Below are 20,514 nucleotides of genomic sequence, written 5' to 3'. Positions count from 1 at the left end.
ATAACTTTTAAAAGACACTATGGAGAGTCTTGAAAATTATACCCATAAAAAGAGTAAAAGATTCTATGAGTGTGGAAAAAGGCTCCCACTCCCAAAGGTATAAGGACAAATAATCCACCACTAAAAGCAAAAACTTCTGGGGTTGACACAGGTTAGGAAGATTTAAAATTGCTATGAAAATCTTACCTAACTGCATGCATTAAGCGTGCCTTGTGATCCAAGTTCTGATGCTCTTATGGGATATTCCTTCATGCATCCAAGTCTCTGATATGCAACTGGTTTTAGCACTATGCTCCCTCACCTTATCTTTCTTTTCCTTGCAGGCGTCGTGCCTGGAACTGATCCGAGCGACGAGGGAAACAGGTTCCTCAGTTGCAGCGTGATTCCAGTCTACAGGACGGATTGGCGACTGCTACCGGCTTTCAGGCAAGACCAACGAACGACCGGCACATGACCTAGTGGGCAGGGCAATTCAAAAGCTCATCTTAAGTGTTCTCGTAGGACGTCCGTAATCTTGCTTGGAACTCACAGGTTCCTTTTAGGTAGCTAGGGATTCTGGGTAATGTAGTTTAGAGTGATAAAGATGCAGTATCTGTTCCCATTGCCCCCTTACTGCAGGAATTCCGGGCTCAGATGGATTGATTAAGGAGGTTGCACAGCTCCCTGGCAGGGTCCTGATAATATGCCCTTTAAGAGACTGCAGTTTTACCCTAAAGGTACCACATGATATAGCTCTTTATGGCTTGCAGGTTTAAAACCTTGCAACATTCATACTCCTATTTAATAAATTGAATGACGCGTTTAATATTTCTCTAACATAGTAGCATACAATCCTTACTTACTGTTTAGAGAGTTGGTCTTACTTGACAGACATTCTGAAGCTAATTTTGAGCCCAGCGTAACAGGAATCTACTGCATAACGACCTTCCATAAGGCTTTTTTTTGCAGTAGAATACTGTCATAGCCCATTTTCATGGATTTGTATGGCGGAGAATAGGGGCAGATCGCAACTTACGTTTCTGCCACTCCCTTCCTCTCCACAATACAAATACTCCATCATTTGTGCTGTCATGGATTTTCATGCCGGCGCAAATGCTGGGGATTCATATCTAGTCCCCTTGCTTTTTGTACCAGCAAAAAGCAGGCAGTCTCCATACGAATCCATTGCAAACGCTGCCTTCCATGCATGCATGGCAGGCATCCTTTACTCAATGTGCACGGCGGAGTGCAAAATGGCAGCGTACAAGCCTGTAGGCAGCCTTTTTGCCCTCCCCTTTTGCACTCCCCCATGCTAATGATGATAGTTTGGCGAGCGGGACCTGTCTATGCTTAAGTGTAAATGTAACAGTTCCCAGGGAACTCGGAAATCAGCCCCTATATGTTTAGCACGCGTTCAGTTTGTCAAATATGTAAGATAGAAAGACGTGAAACATGCTGGCAAATAAGATGTGCTTCTAGTCTGCATTAAGGGCAAGTATGATTGCATTCTAGACCGTAGTGACTGCCCAGGCGCTAATGGGATCCTTTGGCCTAAAGACAGGCGGAGTTTGGGACTTGGCCGCTGTGTCTTCCTTTCCTATCTATCAAGCTAGACACACGCTGTTATTTCTTTTCAAAAATAAAATAAATGTCATCTGGGATTATACAGCCCAGCTGCATCTGTTCCCTCATTGTCCGGATATTGCATTCATTGTATTTCACAGCATGAACACTGAATCAAGATACGGAATCCGGTTGCTTGCTGATAAATGTCACTGATGAAGAAATGGTCTGGTTCCAGTGTCATTATCGCAGCTCTTGCTCGTCTCCCAGAATGATAGCTGTTATTACTCACCATTTTACTTGGACAAAGACACGAGAGCAAATGCTGTCCTATGTTTAGAAACTCTCCATTCAACGTATTTGCATTCAGCTCTCTCCCCTGAGCCTCCGTGCCTTGCGCTCATTGCTCTTATCCATTAGATCAGAGTAAACAATGTCTTTTTGACGGCTCTAAATAAGCTCAAGTGTCTTCATCGCCTGATTGTTCAGAGGAATTCACAATATAAGCGAATAAGGTGATCTTAGCTGCAGTTATTGCTTTCCTCTAAGTACAGAGGTGTTTTGTAATGTAAGTGCTCTTGCATAGATACATATAACCCCATTTAAGGAAGCGTATTACTGCTAGTGTACATTTAGTGTGAAACGAAACAAGCAAAACCAAATGTGTGGAATTCATTACTCCCAAAACAAAAGAGGGGATGCCTGGACGGTTTAAATGCCCGAAACATGACTGGGGATGCTTGTGGTCTGGTGCAGAAGGGATGCGATTTAGCAGTCTAGGCTGCGCTGCCCCTTTTGCGTTGGGACCTCTTTCCCCTTCTGTTAAGGGTTGGCAGGATAGAAAACGATGGTCTGGAGTGTTGCCCAGAGCTGTGCCCACGGTTATGATTGATTCAAAAGCTTCCAGCATTCACTTTTTTGGTTTAGTTCATTTCTGCCAACATATATTAGTGCAAAACAAAAATTGCATACCACATTTGCAGAAGTTTTTTTTTTCATGATAAACCTCATGGATTAGTCCTCCACCACCGCCACCATCCATCCCTCCAAAACAGGTTTTCAAAAGTTTGAAAAGTTCACTAAAAGCTACCTAGTTATTTATAGTAGATGTATTTATTAAGAACGTTTGTGTTAATGAAAAAAATCAAGGATCACACACCCGAGACCAATCAACACTCCCAGGACAGCAAGGGCAGAAAAACGGTAAGTGGGAGCAGGACTCAGGTCGAGGGTACACGCGGGGGACGGAGTCCCCCCACTTTATTCAGAGGGTGGACTCAGTCCCCCCCAGCTAAAAGAGAAGAAACATTGGATGTCCTCTTTGAATTTATGAATTAAAGAAGACCTCGGGGATCAAACCGCAGTTGTCAGGTTTGCAGGCCAGACACTTCAACACTGCACTATATACCCTGATCAAAACTAACAAAGGTGAAATATCCCATTTCGGTACTGCAAGTCCCAGGGAAAACATTTGTATTGTTTCTTGGAGTTTAAAACATGCACACATTTTAACGTTTTGAAAAACACTATTTAAGCAATAGAACCCGAGCAGCGGGGGCATTACCAGAGTCGGTAATGCCCTTGTCACTCGGGTTATATTGCTATTAGTATCCCGGCCCGCAAAATTTGCGTGACCAGGGTATTAAAAGCAATTTTTTTCTCTCCCGAAACGCTGCAGCGTTTCAACGCTGCGGCGTTTTGGGACAGAAAAAAAAACGACCAAGAAAATGGCCGCCGCCATGCAAAGGGAAAACGGAGTCCGTTCTCCCTGTCCATGGCGGCCATCGGGAGCGGACGCGCTGGGAACACGAGTGTTCCCAGCGCGTCCGCTCCCGAAAAAGGATAAAAAAAAAGGTACGTGGGGTTGGGAGGGAGGGAGTGGGATGGGGGAAAAAGAAAAATAAAAAGTACCTGCGTCCCCGGCGGGGGACGAGGGAAGCCCACAGCCGTGTGGAGGTGCAGAGCGGGGATAGTCTCGCTCCGAGTCTAAGGTAAATTGGGGTGGTTAAGGGAAAAATAAAAAATAAAAAAAAGACTTACCCGAGTCCCCGGTGGGGGGCAAAGGCAGCCTCTCAGCCACGGGGAGGCTCAGAGCGGGGATGGCCCCGCTTTGAGCCTCCTCATTGGCTGAGGGGCTGCCACGCCCCACGCCGGGGACAAAGGCTGTGGAATCCCGACGGAGGGATTCCCGGCTGGGTAGGGACCTGGCGAGAGCCAATCAGAATGCTTGTTGCATTCTGATTGTCTCTCACCGGGGTACTAATAGAAGAAAATATCCTGTGTTGGTTTTGTGTGTGTTTTATGAAAGGCAAATGCCATTCGTCCTGTTCAATTCGGGTTGTTATGCAAAGCCAATTTAATGAAATACACATATTTCATCTTGCTTGATATGCTAATTTCTGGTGACGTCACATCCGATTGCATTTGTTGATGAGACCCCCACGTTAATTTTTAAGGCTTGACTCCTCAGTGGGAGTGCTACACGGTCTTGCCTCTGTCCACAGTGCAGGCATGGGTTTCCCTGTCATGCTTTTGTTTTAGAAGTAATTGATAGGCAAGAAACATTTCAGGAATATTTCTCCACACTGAGTTACCTGGTTTAAACGGTATATAATAATGGAATTGTAACGTAACTGCGGTTTGTGGAGAAGAAAAAAACTGTTCTTCCAGAGCACCATAATAATTATAATATAGCGTATGAGTCCTTAAATAACCACTAAATCCAATGTGCAGGCATTTAACGGTGCTTTAAAAAAATGTTGCAACTCTCGGAAGTTTTTAAAGTTTTGCAGTAAAGTTCACTAAGTGTGCAAAGGCAAAGGCCTGCAACATTGAACAGGCCTAGCTCACAGCGAAGTAAAAGGGGAGCGTATAAATCCATCTGGGAGAACACATAGTGCTGCTAGAATGTCTGGTGGGCACCGCCGAACACCACCATGCCACTAGCCATGGCCTAAGGTCATGGCCGCTGGGCACTGCCACTCTGTATTTTAAAACACTTGCAACCCACCACACAAAGACGTTCATAAATCACAAACTGATTTTGACCTGTTTTGACAATGGTATTGTTATGTATAAAAATGTGCAGGTTTTGAGAACTCACAATGTTTTAGGCAATGCCCAGTGAGTTTTAATGATTTGCCGTGCACCACACACTTTGTTTAAGCAGCGTGCTACAAGCCCCTTGTTTTATGGTCGGCCGGTCTCTCTGTGACTGTTGTGATCCATCGCACAACCCTAACTAACTGCATTTAAGCAGCACAGAAAAAGGGAAAAGATTACCTGCTGCAAGAATAACACCTGCGCAGGTACTTTTGCCCCATGGCGAAAATCAAAAGCTGGCATTCATTAATATACGCACAGCAAGTGAACATATATCTTAAAGTGAAAAATACAAATGTAGTTTATTTGACCTTGCTATTAGAAGAAAGTGTGCAAGACAAAATAGCACTGGACATTAAAAAAAAGGAATGAACACCAGAAAAATAACCTGAGAGAGGAAATGTTCCAATAAATATGCTGGAAAAGTATAAAAGGTGCTCAACTTTTATATCCAGCAATATGTCATGAAATATTCCATGGTAAACCAAATCCAATACAAAACAAGAGCTGGTGGTCTTGTGGGTAAGCGTCTGCACTGGAATCATGACAACCTGAGTAAAATTCTGGCAGCCAAATACTTGAGGAAGCTTGCCAACCTAAAAAAAAAAACAGGGGGTTGTGTCCACCCTCTGAAAAAAAGTTACACTCTTCAGCCACGTATGCCCTTTAGTTGTGCCCTGCAAAGCAGCCACAATCAGGGGAGAATAACTGCACCAGTGTCCAGAATTAGGAACTCTCTGTCCACATCATGGGCAAATACTCATGACTTACTTGCCCTTGCATCATTTCCCTTCCCCACCCCCATTTCTGGCTTTCAACAATACTCTGCTTTATAAAGATGACTTTAAAAGTGCACATTCCATAGTGTCACTCAAATATATAAATTCTTATTGAAATATGCTAGAGAAAAACAGTACAATTGTAGCATTGTTCCTCCATCTTGACTGTGAGACTACAAATACCAGATTGCAATTCAGCAAAAGGCAAAGCAATTGTCTCTGAGTGCAATGCTTTCAAGGACGTACAGTAGCACAGTTTACCAAAAAAAAAACAATGTGGATGCTGTGTGTTTTTTCAGTGTATTATGTGTTTAAAATGAAGAAAACACACGGCACTGGACTGTGGACTGTCTCCCATCCTTGCAATAACTGAGACTAACCCTGATTAACTTAAAAGCGAACAAGGTGCCTGCCCCCTCAGGCTGCATTGTTATAAGTGGTCTTTTAACTTGTGCTTATATTTTAGACAACATGGCCTGAGGGTGCCAGCCTCTACCTTGCTTGGATGCTAAGCAGGGTCAGTCCCAGTTACTGCCTGGATGGGAGTCCCAGATGCCTCGTGTGTCACTGGCCACGGACTTGGTACGACTCCGATCTGGCTCCTCTTATATTCAAGTTTAGGGCAGCTGAGCGGAAATGGAACTCGTCGGGTGGACCATCTGAAAAACTGGCCTACCGCCTCCTTCAAAGGCAATATCGACTATGCATCCACTCCAAGAAAAGAGTCTTTATTCAAGCCTGCATCTCTGCAGCATCAAACAACACAGACACACTCTTCAAAGCCTGAAAGGAACTGGCCAACCCTGCAGCAGCCTTTTCTTCTGTTACACCCTCCCGGGACCTCTGCTCTGCCCTGGCAGCACACTTCACCACCAAAACCAAAGACATCCTTTCCTCCCTTCCCTTCACATCACAGTACACACCAACACAGGTGCCTCCCTTGGCCCCACCTCCTCTTCACCTCTCCTCTCTCTCACCCATCACACCCGAAGAGGTCACCAGACAAGTCTGGTCTATGAAGACCTCATCTAAACAAGTGGACCCTTGCCCCTCCAAAACCATTAAGGACAACAATGACTCCCTTGCCCCAGCCTTGGCTGACCTTTGCAATCTCTCCTTTTCCACTGGAGTTTTCCCAACTGCTCTCAAACACCTCCTTGTGCACACTCTGCTCAGGAAACCCACAGCTGACCCCTCCAATCCGGCAAACTGTCGTCCGATCTCTATCACTCCTTCCCTGGGCAAACCTCTCGAGAAGTTGAACCTCCACACTGAATCAATTGCCTGCTTCCATGACCATCAGTCTTGCTTTAGAGCACCCAGGGGCAAATAAACTGCTCTCAAATCTTGATACTAATACTGCCTCTGTCCTCATTCTCCTTGGTCTCTCCTCTTCCTTTGACACAGTTAACCACAACATCCTGATTGTACGTCTTCTTGACACCCTGCAAATCACAGGTCAGGCTCTGGATTGGTTAACCACTTTTCTCTTTAACTGGCTGTCCGAGGTGGAACTTGGAGCCTTTCTCTCGATTATCACTCTCTTAAACTGCAGCATTCCCCAGAGATCAAATCTATCCACCTGGTTCTTCAACATCTATATGGCTACCATGGCATGTCTGATCGTCACTTTCTCCTCTAATTTCCAGTTTTATGCGGATGACACGCAACTATCTTTCAGGCTACCCTCAGCCGTTTCCTCATCCACACTCATATATGACTGTCTGTCCGCTATCCAGTCATGGTGTGCTGCAAATGGCCGCTGCCTCAACCCCAGTAACACTGATATCATTCGCATTGGGACCCCTGCTCCCGCTTTCCCTCTTTCATTCTAGCTGGCTTCTATTGGTCAAATGCCCACCCCCACCTGCGAGGCCAAAAACCTTGGGTCATCTTCGACTCCACTATCGCCTTCTCCACTGACATTTCTGACATCTGAAAAAAATCAAACTATCAACTAAACCTCCTCAAAGGCACTCTACCTTTTCTCACTTTCCCCCAGCATCTCACTGTCTCCAGAGCCCTTGTTCTCTCTAGGCTGGAATACTGCAACAGCCTCTTCCTCAACCTCCCTGCATCTGCCCTGCGCCCTCTACAACTTATCCAAAACAGAACCGCAAGAGTTATCCTTGGCCTCAAGCCCAGGGACTGCATCTCTCCGGCATTGAAAATCCCTTCACTGGCTCCCCGTGGCTACAACAATCAAATTCAGACTGTCTACATTGTCCACAAGGTTTTCTGGAGCCTAGGACCTACTTACCGGCAGCATTTCCTACCTAAATACTGTCCCTCTCAACGCCGCCACTCATCTACATCCAACCTTCTGCGAGTGAGCCAGTTCTCCAAGCAGGGATTTGGAGGGAGATCCTTATCTCATCTGGCGCCTTCCTCTGGAATAGCCTCCCTGCCACCTTCCGTCTTGAGCCTAATCTTCTTAAATTCCAGAAACTCCTCAAGACTTTCCTCTTGTCCTCCTTCTCTCTCCCCCTACCCTGCTAACCTAGCTCTCTGCTCTCTCCATCTCTCCCTCCTCTTCCATACAGCTTTGCTGGCTGGCTGCCTGATGTACCTCAGAGTCTCACAGGTCCCTGGCACCCCCGCCAGTCCTTTTTTCACTTGCCTCAGGACCCTGCACCCCATGCCCCTTACTGCACTTCTGAATAAATCCAAGAGAGTGTCTCTCTCCACACTTATCCCAGCCTCTACTGACTGGGTGACCTTGGACACCCCCTCCCTTGGCCGTCTTGCACTTGCACCATCTGAATGCCTCTCTGCCTAAAGATTGTCTTGTTCTTTCCTGTATTCACCCCTTAATGTGCACTTGATAAAACTACAGAATCGTCATCAGGCCTATTTGCTGTATCTGAACTGTTAAATGTATATTTTTCACTTACTGTCTGTGCAGACCTTTATCATCTCAGAATTTCAAGGGCTTTGAGCGACTGTTGTTTTTTCCCCATGTTCCTACCCTCTTTGAGTGCTTTGAAACACTGCCTGTGTATAGGCGCTTTATAATAAAATAAACAATACCTACCATACCAAGGACTTGCAGTAGCATGGTTTACCAAAAAACAACAATGTGGATGCCGTGTGTTTTCTTGTGTTATAAGATATTTAAATTGAAGAAAACACACAGCAATGACTGTGGACTGTCTCCCATCCATGCAGTAACCAGGACCCACCCTGATTAGCTTCAAAGCAAGGAAGGTGCCTTCCCCCTCAGGCCGCGTTGCTCTAAGTGGTCTTTTAACTTGTGCTCATATTTTAGATAACATAGCCTGAGGGTGCCAGCCTCTACCTTGCTTTGATGCTAAGCAGGATCAGTCCCAGTTACTGCCTGGATGGGAGCCCTGGATGTCTATTGTGTCGCTGGCCAAGGCCAGTGATTTTTCACCCCTGGCGTCACTGTACCTGTCAAAATATCTTTTTTTTATCTTTTTTCTATATCTGCGGGTACAGAATTACAGATACCCTTGGCTATCTGTACTCATTTTATATATGAACTACAGATAGTCAAGGTTATCTGTAGGTTATTTTAGCCGCGAATATCAGAAAAATTGGTAAACAACATTTTTTCTTTCCCTCCCAACCCATACCCAAATGCCCCCATCATCTGTGCCAGCTCCCCCACTCTCCAGATGGCCTCCTCACCTCCCCTTCCCGCTCCCCCCACAACACATGCTGTTTCTGTGATGCTGTTTGCTTTGAGATTTCGGCTCTTCGCGGATATAGCCAAGGTTACAGAAAAGCTTTGTGTTGCAAACTCAGTCCCTAGACCCCCTCCAACTCCTAGATTTCACTTGGTGCCCTCTAGCTACCCCTCACCTCCCAACCTGGAGAAGGGAGCACTCCCTGCACAGTATTTAAAGAACTACTGCACAGAAAAATCCCAAACCACAAAATGGCCTCTTTTAAACACTCCATCCCAAGTTGTTTCAGACCTGGTCCAAAATTATCCAGCGGGTTGGTTTGTGTGGTCTGGCAAATGTTGACCTTGTTGGTCTACGGGAAAATGAATTGGAAGTAGGCCGCTATCTATCCATGTTTGCGCACGTTTTCATTACTGTAGCCCTTTTATGGGGTGGGATGGATTTGGAACACACACTACTAATTCATGATCACTGCTGTCATTTGGCTTAAGCATATAACCCCCCGCCCCATTGTATCCTTTCCTCTGAATTGTACTCTTACACTATGTACCGTTGTGCATTTTACTGTCATTCTATATATCCAACCCATCATTTCTCTGTTTCTGAACCTCAGCCACCCTGTCCTATTTTTAGATCCCACAACCACTGTATTTTCAGCCTGTGTATTCTCACCCACCCTACTGATTCATGTGTAACTGTACCCATTAAATGTATCGGCTCCCAGCCTGCTCCCACCGTTTTACCATATTGATTGTGTTTTTTGTTCCCAATGACCCAATGATTACTATGGACGAGGATCACAACAGTGTAGTATGCACAAATGCTTTATCAAATAATGTGCGTATGATGCACTACATAAGAAAATAACAAAAAAACGGTATTTCATTGAATCTTATAAAGTGTCTTCTCTAACAAATTACGAATTCTTTTTTTACAGTACAGATAGAAGGGTACTACTGTATCTCACTTTCTCTACATCTACCCAACCTACCCCTATCCTCTCCATCCTATCCAATAACTATACTGCTCCCTCTTTATCCTCACCCACCTTACATAACCCTATCAGGAGCCACTTACCCTACCCAACACCTTTTTTACTACCATTGTATCGTTACTGTCTCTTCCCTCATTCAAACCCCCTACCCAAAATTTCTTTTTAAGAACATGGAGTGCTATAGGATGATTGTGGGAGAGCAAGGCAATAGAGGAAGATATTACGGGAGTGGGAGGACCTCGTAAATATTTTAGAGATACTTCTTTCTTTAAATTTAAGTTGTTTTGGTCAAATAAATAAAATTTCGACCTTTCAACATACATTTTTCAAAATGTAATACAAAAAGTAACAATTTACACAATTTCTTTTTTTTCCCTTTCATTACATATATTTAAAAAACAAAATAAAATGTTAGCCTTTCATCATAAAATTTCACAATATAATACAAGTATCAAAGTGTTTTCTTAATCTTTTTTATCTTCTTTTTTTCCCTTACTTCTTTTCCTTAATTCCAATATAGTAAGGTATCTTACAATAGCATATCTTTTGGATTTCTAATTGGTATGAAATCATTCTAACCATAATCGATCTGCGGTTACATTTATGTGATCTTCAAAATAACATTTGCATTCTTTATACCTCGCTGCAGCCAATTTTACACAGTCTACTAATACATGTTGTAACGTTTCAACCTTTTCATTACAAAAACGACATCTCAAATCATCCTGTGAAATAAGTTTCCATTTAGAAAGTATGACCTTGGTCAGCCAAATATTTAACCGAAAGCACAAGAAGTCTGCACGATGGCCGGCATTTGGAGATTGTATTAAATAGGGCTCTGCGAGACCGTATTGAATTAGCACAAATGGATGCTCAGTACATTTTTGATAGAGCATACAAGATGTTCTAGTTTTGATCCAGTCTTATTCCCATAGATTCTGTTTAGCTTTATTTGGATTTTCTATCAATAGCTTTTCCGACATTCTGGCTCCGTGCAACACTTTTTGTGCCTTGTTTCGCCAGGTTTTAACAAACTCATCATTTGATGTAAGCAGGTGAGCTGATATTAATTTCAACAATCCGTTATCTACTTCATTGTTGACACATTTTCTATACACGGAACATAGCTTCCATTTATACATGGCATATAACGAGATAAGGCCCAGTTCATGTATTATAATCAAAAGTAGTTCCGACATTAGTAGATTTAATTCTTTTTCCAATATCTACTTTCTATCTTTGACCAATACATATATGGGTGCCATTTTTTAGATTCAGTGCCATAGAGTATTACCAGAACTAATTTCTGTTTATAGTACACAATCAATGGTTGTATAGAAAATGTACAGTACTTTGCTCTTATTATTGAGCTTTGAGAGGGATCTGTATATTGTTTAATGTCAAAACTCTCAATGTAAGGGGTGTCCAATGGATGATTATTGATACAGACTCCTAGATATATGTACAATGTTACTGTTTGTAAAATTGATTCCTGTAATTGCCATAGATGTTGACTCTTTCTTTGTTTTACAGTTCCAAATTGCATCACTTGGGTTTTGGTTGCATTAATACTTATGCAATTTCTTTGGGCATATCTGTCTAGTGTATTTAGCATGATCTTCAAACCCATTGGGGTCTGCAGATGAGTATCATATCATCATCATAAAGTAACCACCTTATGGGTATACCTTGCAGTTTAGGTGCGTCGGTTATCAAACCTTCAACACTAGCCTTTATATCTGTTATGAAATGATTAAACAAGGCCGAGGCTAATAGAGAACCTTACTTTAACCCACATTGTGTTGTAATGGACTTTGAGACCAAGCCATCATTCCTTAACCGTATCTGAATGGACGTGGCTGTATGAAATTCTATTATCCTCTTTAAAATGTACCATGGACAACCTTGGTCCATCAGTTTTTTAAACAGCAATTCTCTAGGCACTAGCTCAAAAGCTGACCGAAAATCAATATAGGCAACATAGATGGCTTGTTTAGGTTCTTTTTCATGGTTCACAATGGCATTCAGAGTGATCAGTTTGATTGCTGTGCCCAAACCTGGTACAAAACCTGTTTGAAATTGATCTCTTAGGTTGCTCAGGTCTAACCACTTTTTGAATTTATCCAATACCAATCGGGCACAGATCTTGCCTAGACAATCAAGAAGTGCAATGGGGCGATATGCGGCCGGATCTATACGATTGCCCTTTTTAAAGATTGGCAAAATTATTAACTGCTTCCATGTGAGTGGTATTTTTCCTGTTTTCATGATGTTCAAAAATATGTAATATAGTATTTGAGACCATTCATTCACATAGCGTTTTAACATGCAGTTATGAAGGCCATCAGGGTCAGCTGCACGCGAACGGCTTAATTTAGCTACACAATACTTTATATCATCCACATCAAACAGCAGTCTGTGGTCAGATGTCATGACACTGGAGTCGATTTCCATATCTGGGAAGGGAGTCATATAAGCACTAAGGTAGTGGGCTCTCCATGCAGATTCTGTGATGGGATTAATTTGAGCTGCACATTTTTTTTTATGCAGGACCCCATTCAGCAGATTTCATATTCCACCTGAAGATTTTATAACAATTTGTTGCATCATGGATTCACCATCGTTTTGATAATGAAGAGCCCTTCGACCCCTCATCCAGTTCTTGTAAGTTGTTTTCAACATTTTTATTAGGGATTGTCTCAGATGGGGCGTATCACATTTTAAATTCCGAATTTCTTGTCATAGTTGGGTCTTTTTAATCTTTACCTCATAATCATATGCATGTAGATGTCTACTACCGTTGTGCTGATAATTTGACATTCCTTGTTTGAATATTTGCATGGCTTGTACATAGGAATCGCCTTCTTGGTCACCACTGCCAAGGTGTACTTCTTTTATTATTTGTTCATATTGAACTAACTTTGTTTTATTCCACCTAGTATGATTACCTGCATTATTAACTACTATATTAGCCATATAAGGATTGGAGATGTTAGAGAGACTATTGACAGGCCATTCCCATGCTAAGCACAGCTGATTATGATCACTCAATAAAGTACTCTTTATATTGAAGGTTAATGCGCCATTGAAGAACCATGAATCTACGTAAATATAATCAAGTATTGCTTGTTGGGTCTCTCTATGCCATGTCATGCTGTGTGGTGTATCACTTGGTAAATTACCATTTAGCATTACATAAAATCATTCAGCCATCAAAACATTCCCTCTTTGTTCATCTGTGGTGAGCTTTTGACTACCCTGAGATAGCAGGTGAAGATTTAAGTCACCCGTTATAGGAGTATGATTTATTAGAGAATCTAATAACAGTGTGTCCAAAATTGCATTTATTTGATCAAGAAACATTTCAGAGGATAGATGCTTTTTCCCCCAATAAATGTTTACTATTGCAAGAGCTAGGCAGCCTCTTCGTATCTTGACTACTTGCATATATGATGAGTTAGACTCGTGGGATTGAATTTCAAAATGTTTGTCCTTCTTGAAGGCCATGAATAGGCCAGCCATTGGTCTCCCTTGAGCCTGAGAGATAGCAGGGATAGTTATTATATTGTATAGATCCCATATGGGAGTTGCAAGCAGCCAGGTTTCCTGGAACACGATAATATCATAACTGTGCAGATCATTTGATCTTGTGTTTATGAAGTGCGTATGACCTTGCATGTTCCAGGAGAGTAATGTAATTCTATTATCTTGCAAGGTTTGTTATGATTTTTGTACATGATCTTGGTCAAACCACTTTTGCTCCGTCTCAAATCTCTGGCCTAGTTTTGACTGTGAATTGGAGGGATGTCTATAGGTTCTCGACCTACTTTTGTCTTGTAATGTTACAGATTCTTTATTTAGCAGTATATCTTGATTCAAAGAAAAACCTAAATTCCCGAAGGCTGTCTTTGCTTGCCAGAGTGTATTTAAAACCACTCTTGATTTTAGGTATAATCTGGCCTCTCCTAGATCCTCATGATCTGTGAATTCGATCAAGTCAATGTCTGCAGAAGTCAAGTCATCTAAAGATGGAATTTCTGAGCATATATTTAAAATGCTTGATCAATTTAAATCATACTCAGGATAGGGGTCATTTCTGCATTTTAGGGTAAGTCGATAGTGATTTTTATATTGATCCCAATTTATTTCTATATCACCCGATGGAATTTTATATGGTTTTTTTGGAGATGTTGATTGAACATTTCCTGGCAATCCGTTAGAATTTTTGGTGTCATCCAACTTGTTGGAGGTTCCATCTGAACCTCGCAACAAGGTATTAGGACCTTGCAGCAAATGATTAAGGGGCCGATTCATGGAACAAACGTGCGCCGAAAATCTTTGCACAAGCAGGCGCAAGCAGGCGCAAGCGCAAAAAAACAGGCGCACGCGCACGCGTGCGATTCATGGAAGTCCCTGCGCGTGTTTACCTCGGGATGTGCGCCAAACCCGTGCATGGCGCACAAGTCACTGCAACATCCCGAAAGGCGTGCGCGACGCGCACCGTGAAAGCGCACAACCTCGGTGCATACACCAGAAAGTGGGCGGGACATGGGGCGTAACGCGCGGAATGGGGAACAACGCGCGAAAATAAGGGCGTAACTGGGGATGTACTGCAGGGAAGCAGACGGAACGCCCACACGCACTTGAACCACACGTATTCATGGAAACGAATAGGGCAAAGCCACGCACAGCCAAAGACACGCACAAGCTGAAACACGTCCGCCACACGAAGGCAGGCGGTAGAGTCCCAGCGCATCACAAAAGTGGCAACATACAACAATTGGGCCTGTGCGAGCGGGGCACGTGTATTGCGGGGGTGCGCGGGAAGTTACACACGCGATTGAGCGGGGTACGTGTACACCGGGGGTACGCGGTAAGTTACACACGTGATTGAGCGGGGTACGTGTATTTCGGGGGCACGCGGGAAGTTACACACGCGATTGAGCGGGGTACGTGTATTTCGGGGGTGCGCGGGAAGTCACACACGCGATTGAGCGGGGTACATGTATTTCGGGGGTGCACGGGAAGTTACACACGCGATTGAGCGGGGTACGTGTACACCGGGGGTACGCGGTAAGTTACACACGCGATTGAGCGGGCTACGTGTATTTCGGGGGCACGCGGGAAGTTACACACGCGATTGAGCGGGGTACGTGTATTTCGGGGGTGCGCGGGAAGTCACACACGCGATTGAGCGGGGTACATGTATTTCGGGGGTGCACGGGAAGTTACACACGCAATTGAGCGGGGTACGTGTATTTCGGGGGTGTGCGGGAAGTTACACACGCGCTTGAGCGGGGTACGTGTATTTCGGGGGTGCGCGGGAAGTTACACACGCGATTGAGCGGGGTACGTGTATTTCGGGGGTGCGTGGGAAGTTACACACGCGATCACATCAGGGTACGTGTATTTCGGGGGTGCGCAGGAAGTTACACACGCAATCTCATCAGGGTACGTGTATTTCGGGGGTTTGCGGGAAGTTACACACGCGATCTCATCAGGGTACGTGTATTTCGGGGTGCGGGGGAAGTATCACACGCAACATCAGCAGGGTACGTGTATTCCAGGGGTGCGCGGGAAGTTCCACACGCAATTCCATCAGGGTACGTGTATTACAGGGGTGCGCGGGAAGTTCGACTAGCGATCTCATCAGGGTACGTGTATTACAGGGGTGCGTGGGGAGTACCACACGTGAATTGCATGTGTGGGTCCTCCCAGGTGTTCCCTCTACACCCTCCACGGCCCCTGTAGGTGGCTCACACCACAGGGGCCTACCCTGCACATGTCCTGCAGGCACCCCATCCACCATGGCCATGCCCCCCAGCCAACCCACATGTCAACTTGCACAACTGCCCACCAACGCATGTCCACCTGCACCCCCAGCCACCAGGGGCACCCTCCACCAGGCCCCCACCCATTTCCCCCACCCCCCCAGCAGTGCAGGGGCACCCTCCACCAGGCCCCCACCCATGTCTCCCACCACCCCCACCCCCCAGCAGTGCAGGGGCACCCTCCACCAGGCCCCCACCCATGTCTCCCACCACCCCCACCCCCCAGCACTGTGGGGCACCTGCCAGCAGGCCCCCACCCATGTGCAACTCATGTCTCCCACCACCCCCACCCCCCAGCCACCAGGGGCAGCCTCCACCAGGCCCCCACCCATGTCTCCCAGCACCCCCACCCCCCAGCACTGTGGGGCACCTGCCAGCAGGCCCACACCCATGTCCAACTCATGTTCCCCACCACCCCCATCCCCCAGCACTGTGGGGCACCTGCCAGCAGGCCCCCAACCATGTCTCCCACCACCCCCACCCCCCAGCAGTGCAGGGGCAGCCTCCACCAGGCCCCCACCCATGTCTCCCACCCCCCCACCCCCCCGCAGTGCAGGGGCACCCACCACCAGGCCCCCACCCATGTCTCCCAGCACCCCCACCCCCCAGCCATCAGGGGCAGCCTCCACCAGGCCCCCACCCATGTCTCCCAGCACCCCCACCCCCCAGCCACCAGGGGCAGCCTCCACCAGGCCCCCACCCATGTCTCCCAGCGCCCCCACCCCCCAGCCACCAGGGGCAGCCTCCACCAGGCCCCCACCCATGTCTCCCACCACCCCCACCCCCCAGCAGTGCAGGGGCAGCCTCCACCAGGCCCCCACCCATGTCTCCCAGCACCCCCACCCCCCAGCCACCAGGGGCCGCCTCCACCAGGCCCCCACCCATGTCTCCCACCACCCCCACCCCCCAGCAACCAGGGGCAGCCTCCACCAGGCCCCCACCCATGTCTCCCACCACCCCCACCGCCCAGCAGTGCAGGGGCAGCCTCCACCAGGCCCCCACCCATGTCTCCCACCACCCCCACCCCCCAGCAGTGCAGGGGCAACCTCCACCAGGCCCCCACCCATGTCTCCCACCACCCCCACCCCCCAGCCACCAGGGACAGCCTCCACAAGGCCCCCACCCATGTCTCCCACCACCCCCACCCCCCAGCAGTGCAGGGGCACCCTCCACCAGGCCCCCACCCATGTCTCCTACCCCCCCACCCCCCAGCAGTGCAGGGGCACCCTCCACCAGGCCCCCATGTCTCCCACCACCCCCACCCCCCAGCACTGTGGGGCACCTGCCAGCAGGCCCCCACCCATGTCCAACTCATGTTCCCCACCACCCCACCCCCCAGCACTGTGGGACACCTGCCAGCAGGCCCCCACCCATGTCCAACTCATGTTCCCCACCACCCCCACCCCCCAGCACTGTGGGGCACCTGCCAGCAGGCCCCCAACCATGTCATCCACCCCCCCACCCCCCAATAGTGCAGGGGCACCCTCCACCAGGCCCCCACACATGTCTCCCACCCCCCCACCCCCCAGCAGTGCAGGGGCACCCTCCACAAGGCCCCCACCCATGTCTCCCACCAACCAACCCCCCAGCACTGTGGGGCACCTGCCAGCAGGCCCCCGCCCATGTCCAACTCATGTCTCCCACCACCCCCACCCCCCAGCAGTGCAGGGGCACCCACCACCAGGCCCCCACCCATGTCTCCCACCACCCCCACCCCCCAGCAGTGCAGGGGCACCCACCACCAGGCCCCCACCCATGTCTCCCAGCACCCCCACCCCCAGCCACCAGGGGCAGCCTCCACCAGGCCCCCACCCATGTCTCCCACCACCCCCACCCCCCAGCAGTGCAGGGGCACCCACCACCAGGCCCCCACCCATGTCTCCCAGCACCCCCACCCCCAGCCACCAGGGGCAGCCTCCACCAGGCCCCCACCCATGTCTCCCAGCACCCCCACCCCCCAGCCACCAGGGGCAGCCTCCACAAGGCCCCCACCCATGTCTCCCACCCCACCTACCCCCCAGCAGTGCAGGGGCACCCACCACCAGGCCCCCACCCATGTCTCCCAGCACCCCCACCCCCCAGCCACCAGGGGCACCCACCACCAGGCCCCCACCCATGTCTCCCAGCACCCCCACCCCCCAGCCACCAGGGGCAGCCTCCACCAGGCCCCCACCCACGTCTCCCACCACCCCCACCCCCCAGCAGTGCAGGGGCACCCACCACCAGGCCCCCACCCATGTCTCCCAGCACCCCCACCCCCCAGCCACCAGGAGCAGCCTCCACCAGGCCCCCACCCATGTCTCCCAGCACCCCCACCCCCCAGCCACCAGGGGCAGCCTCCACCAGGCCACCACCCATGTCTCCCAGCACCCCACCCCCCAGCCACCAGGGGCAGCCTCCACCAGGCCCCCCACCCATGTCTCCCACCACCCCCACCCCCCAGCACTGCAGGTGCAGCCTCCACCAGGCCCCCACCCATGTCTCCCAGCACCCACACCGCCCAGCCACCAGGGGCAGCCTCCACCAGGCCCCCACCCATGTCTCCCACCACCCCCACCCCCCAGCCACCAGGGGCAGCCTCCACCAGGCCCCCACCCATGTCTCCCACCACCCCCACACCCCAGCACTGTGGGGCACCTGCCAGCAGGCCCCCACCCATGTGCAACTCATGTTCCCCAGCCAACATGTCATCACTATCTAGATCCCTGGTCCCTATGGTCAGCCTCCAAATGCAAAACACCCACCCGAGTATTGCATCCACCCACTCATAATTGGCAATTACATCAAAGAACACCAATTTCAGGTTCCGAAACAAACACATTTCCCTCACATACACCCAATGGGTGTCAGTGAATCTCAAAACCCATATCATGAAATGCATGAAACCAATGAGATACCACACATTGAAGTTCACTAAAAAAATATGTATTAAAGGAAACATAAATAGAATCAAAAATAAAGAAACAGAAATGTGAATGTACAAAAATGAAAAGAAGCATGTCCGTGAAAAAAAGCAAAACCAAAAATAAAATTCCAAAGTAATGGTGTCCAAAGTCACTGTACACAAAACAAAATCCAATGGGAAATAAAAAAGAAAGCCATTGCTCCATCGTTAAAATGTGAAAAAAAATACAATCCAACAGTGAACTATGTACATGGGAACAAGCCAGGGTCCATTATCCCAACAAAAGAAAGGAAACCTATCTAACTACACTAACTAATATAATAAACTATATACAAAAATGTGGCCAATGTCCGAAAGGTCCAAATAAAATCAAAACAAAAATGAAACCTAACACTACCTACATAACTATGTACAAGGGCAGCGGGCTAGTTTGACGGCTCACTTGTGTATGTCCCGGGCCAGGGCATCATCGAACTCCTGCTCCATGTCCCGGAGGCGGTTCTCCTCCATGGCCCCGAGGGTCCGCAGGGCCATCGCCGTGTCCACCTCCAAACCCCTGCGGATTGCCTCGAGGCACTCGCCCCGCCTCAGGGCCCTCCGCATGGAGTTCTCTGCCCTGACCATTGTGAGCCGTGCCTCTTCCGCCCGCTGCCTCTATGGCGTGGCCCAACCGCTGCCACACGGAAGACACTCTTTGTCCTGGGTCCTCCTGCCCTCCGGCCGATGCCTGCCCCTCCGATGTTGAAGGCCCCGAGCCTTCATGGCTCCCACCACGTTGCTGCTGCTGCTGTGCCTCTGCCCGTGCACTGCCTCCTGCTGCCTGCACATCCTCCGCCGGCTGGGGTGCAGTCGTTGATGTGGCCACCCCTGCTGGACGTCCGACTCCCGACTGTGGCAGGGATGCCTCCTCCACCAGCCTGGCCGCACCGTCAGAGGCAGCTCCACAGGGCACCCAGGTGACTGATGGGTGGGAAGATGGCACGGAGGACGACTGGCTCGTAGGGGGTCCAGTTGAGGAGGGGGTCGTAGCAAGCCCCATCATACGGAGGAATCCGGCCTGGGTGACCTGTCCCAGCAGGCTGACGTGGTCAACGAGCCATTCGAGATGACGTGCAGTCTCCTCATGAAAAGACTGCAGGTCACCTCGCATGGCCCGTTGACGCAACGCCACACCAGTCAGGACAGGCTCAACCCGGACCCGGATAGCCACGTCCGCAGGCAGAGGAAGGCCAGTTGACGTGAGCTCATCCCCTGCCTGAAAACGGGTCTGCACGTAGGCATCCCTGCTGGTGCAAGATGATGCAGGGACAGGATCAGGGACAGGATTGCACACAGGCACCTCCGCGGCGGCCTCTGCTGCCTCCTGTCCCTGGTCCTGCACTGCACCACTAGCACCAGTGGGATCCCCACCTCCCGACCCCGTCTCTGGTGCTTGCACGGCCTCCTCCTCCACCAAACCCCCCACCAACCTCGATGACTCTGTGCCATCTTCCCCAGTTGGGCCCTGTGGGGTCAAAGCTGCCCCTTCTGCTGCCGAGGAGTCCAACTCCAACCTCCGCCTCTTGGACCTCCCCCCGGCAGCTGTGGCCTGGGACGCGGCACCGGACTCCTCACTCCCCGACGAGATCACAACATGGGAGGGGAGCCGGGCCTTGCGTCTCCGGCTGGCGGTGGGATCCCCGCCGCTGTGCTCCACAGCACCTTCTCCGCC

The 20,514-nt window shown here is 48.8% G+C and overlaps 1 long non-coding RNA gene across 1 annotated transcript in view; it reads left to right on the top strand.

The window, feature by feature from the left end:
• Nucleotides 1-20,514, top strand: part of LOC138493259 (uncharacterized) — a 149,225-nt gene that overhangs the window by 10,618 nt on the left and 118,093 nt on the right. The window contains exons 2-3 of the long non-coding RNA XR_011276334.1: nt 324-426; nt 12,618-12,731. This is a non-coding gene — a long non-coding RNA (uncharacterized lncRNA). The remainder of the gene's footprint in view (nt 1-323; nt 427-12,617; nt 12,732-20,514) is intronic.

Source organism: Ambystoma mexicanum, chromosome 10 (assembly GCF_040938575.1).
Source record: "Ambystoma mexicanum isolate Mex_15411 chromosome 10, UKY_AmexF1_1, whole genome shotgun sequence".
NCBI classification, from domain to species: Eukaryota; Metazoa; Chordata; class Amphibia; order Caudata; family Ambystomatidae; genus Ambystoma; species Ambystoma mexicanum.
This window is presented reverse-complemented; position numbering and strand designations above follow the sequence as displayed.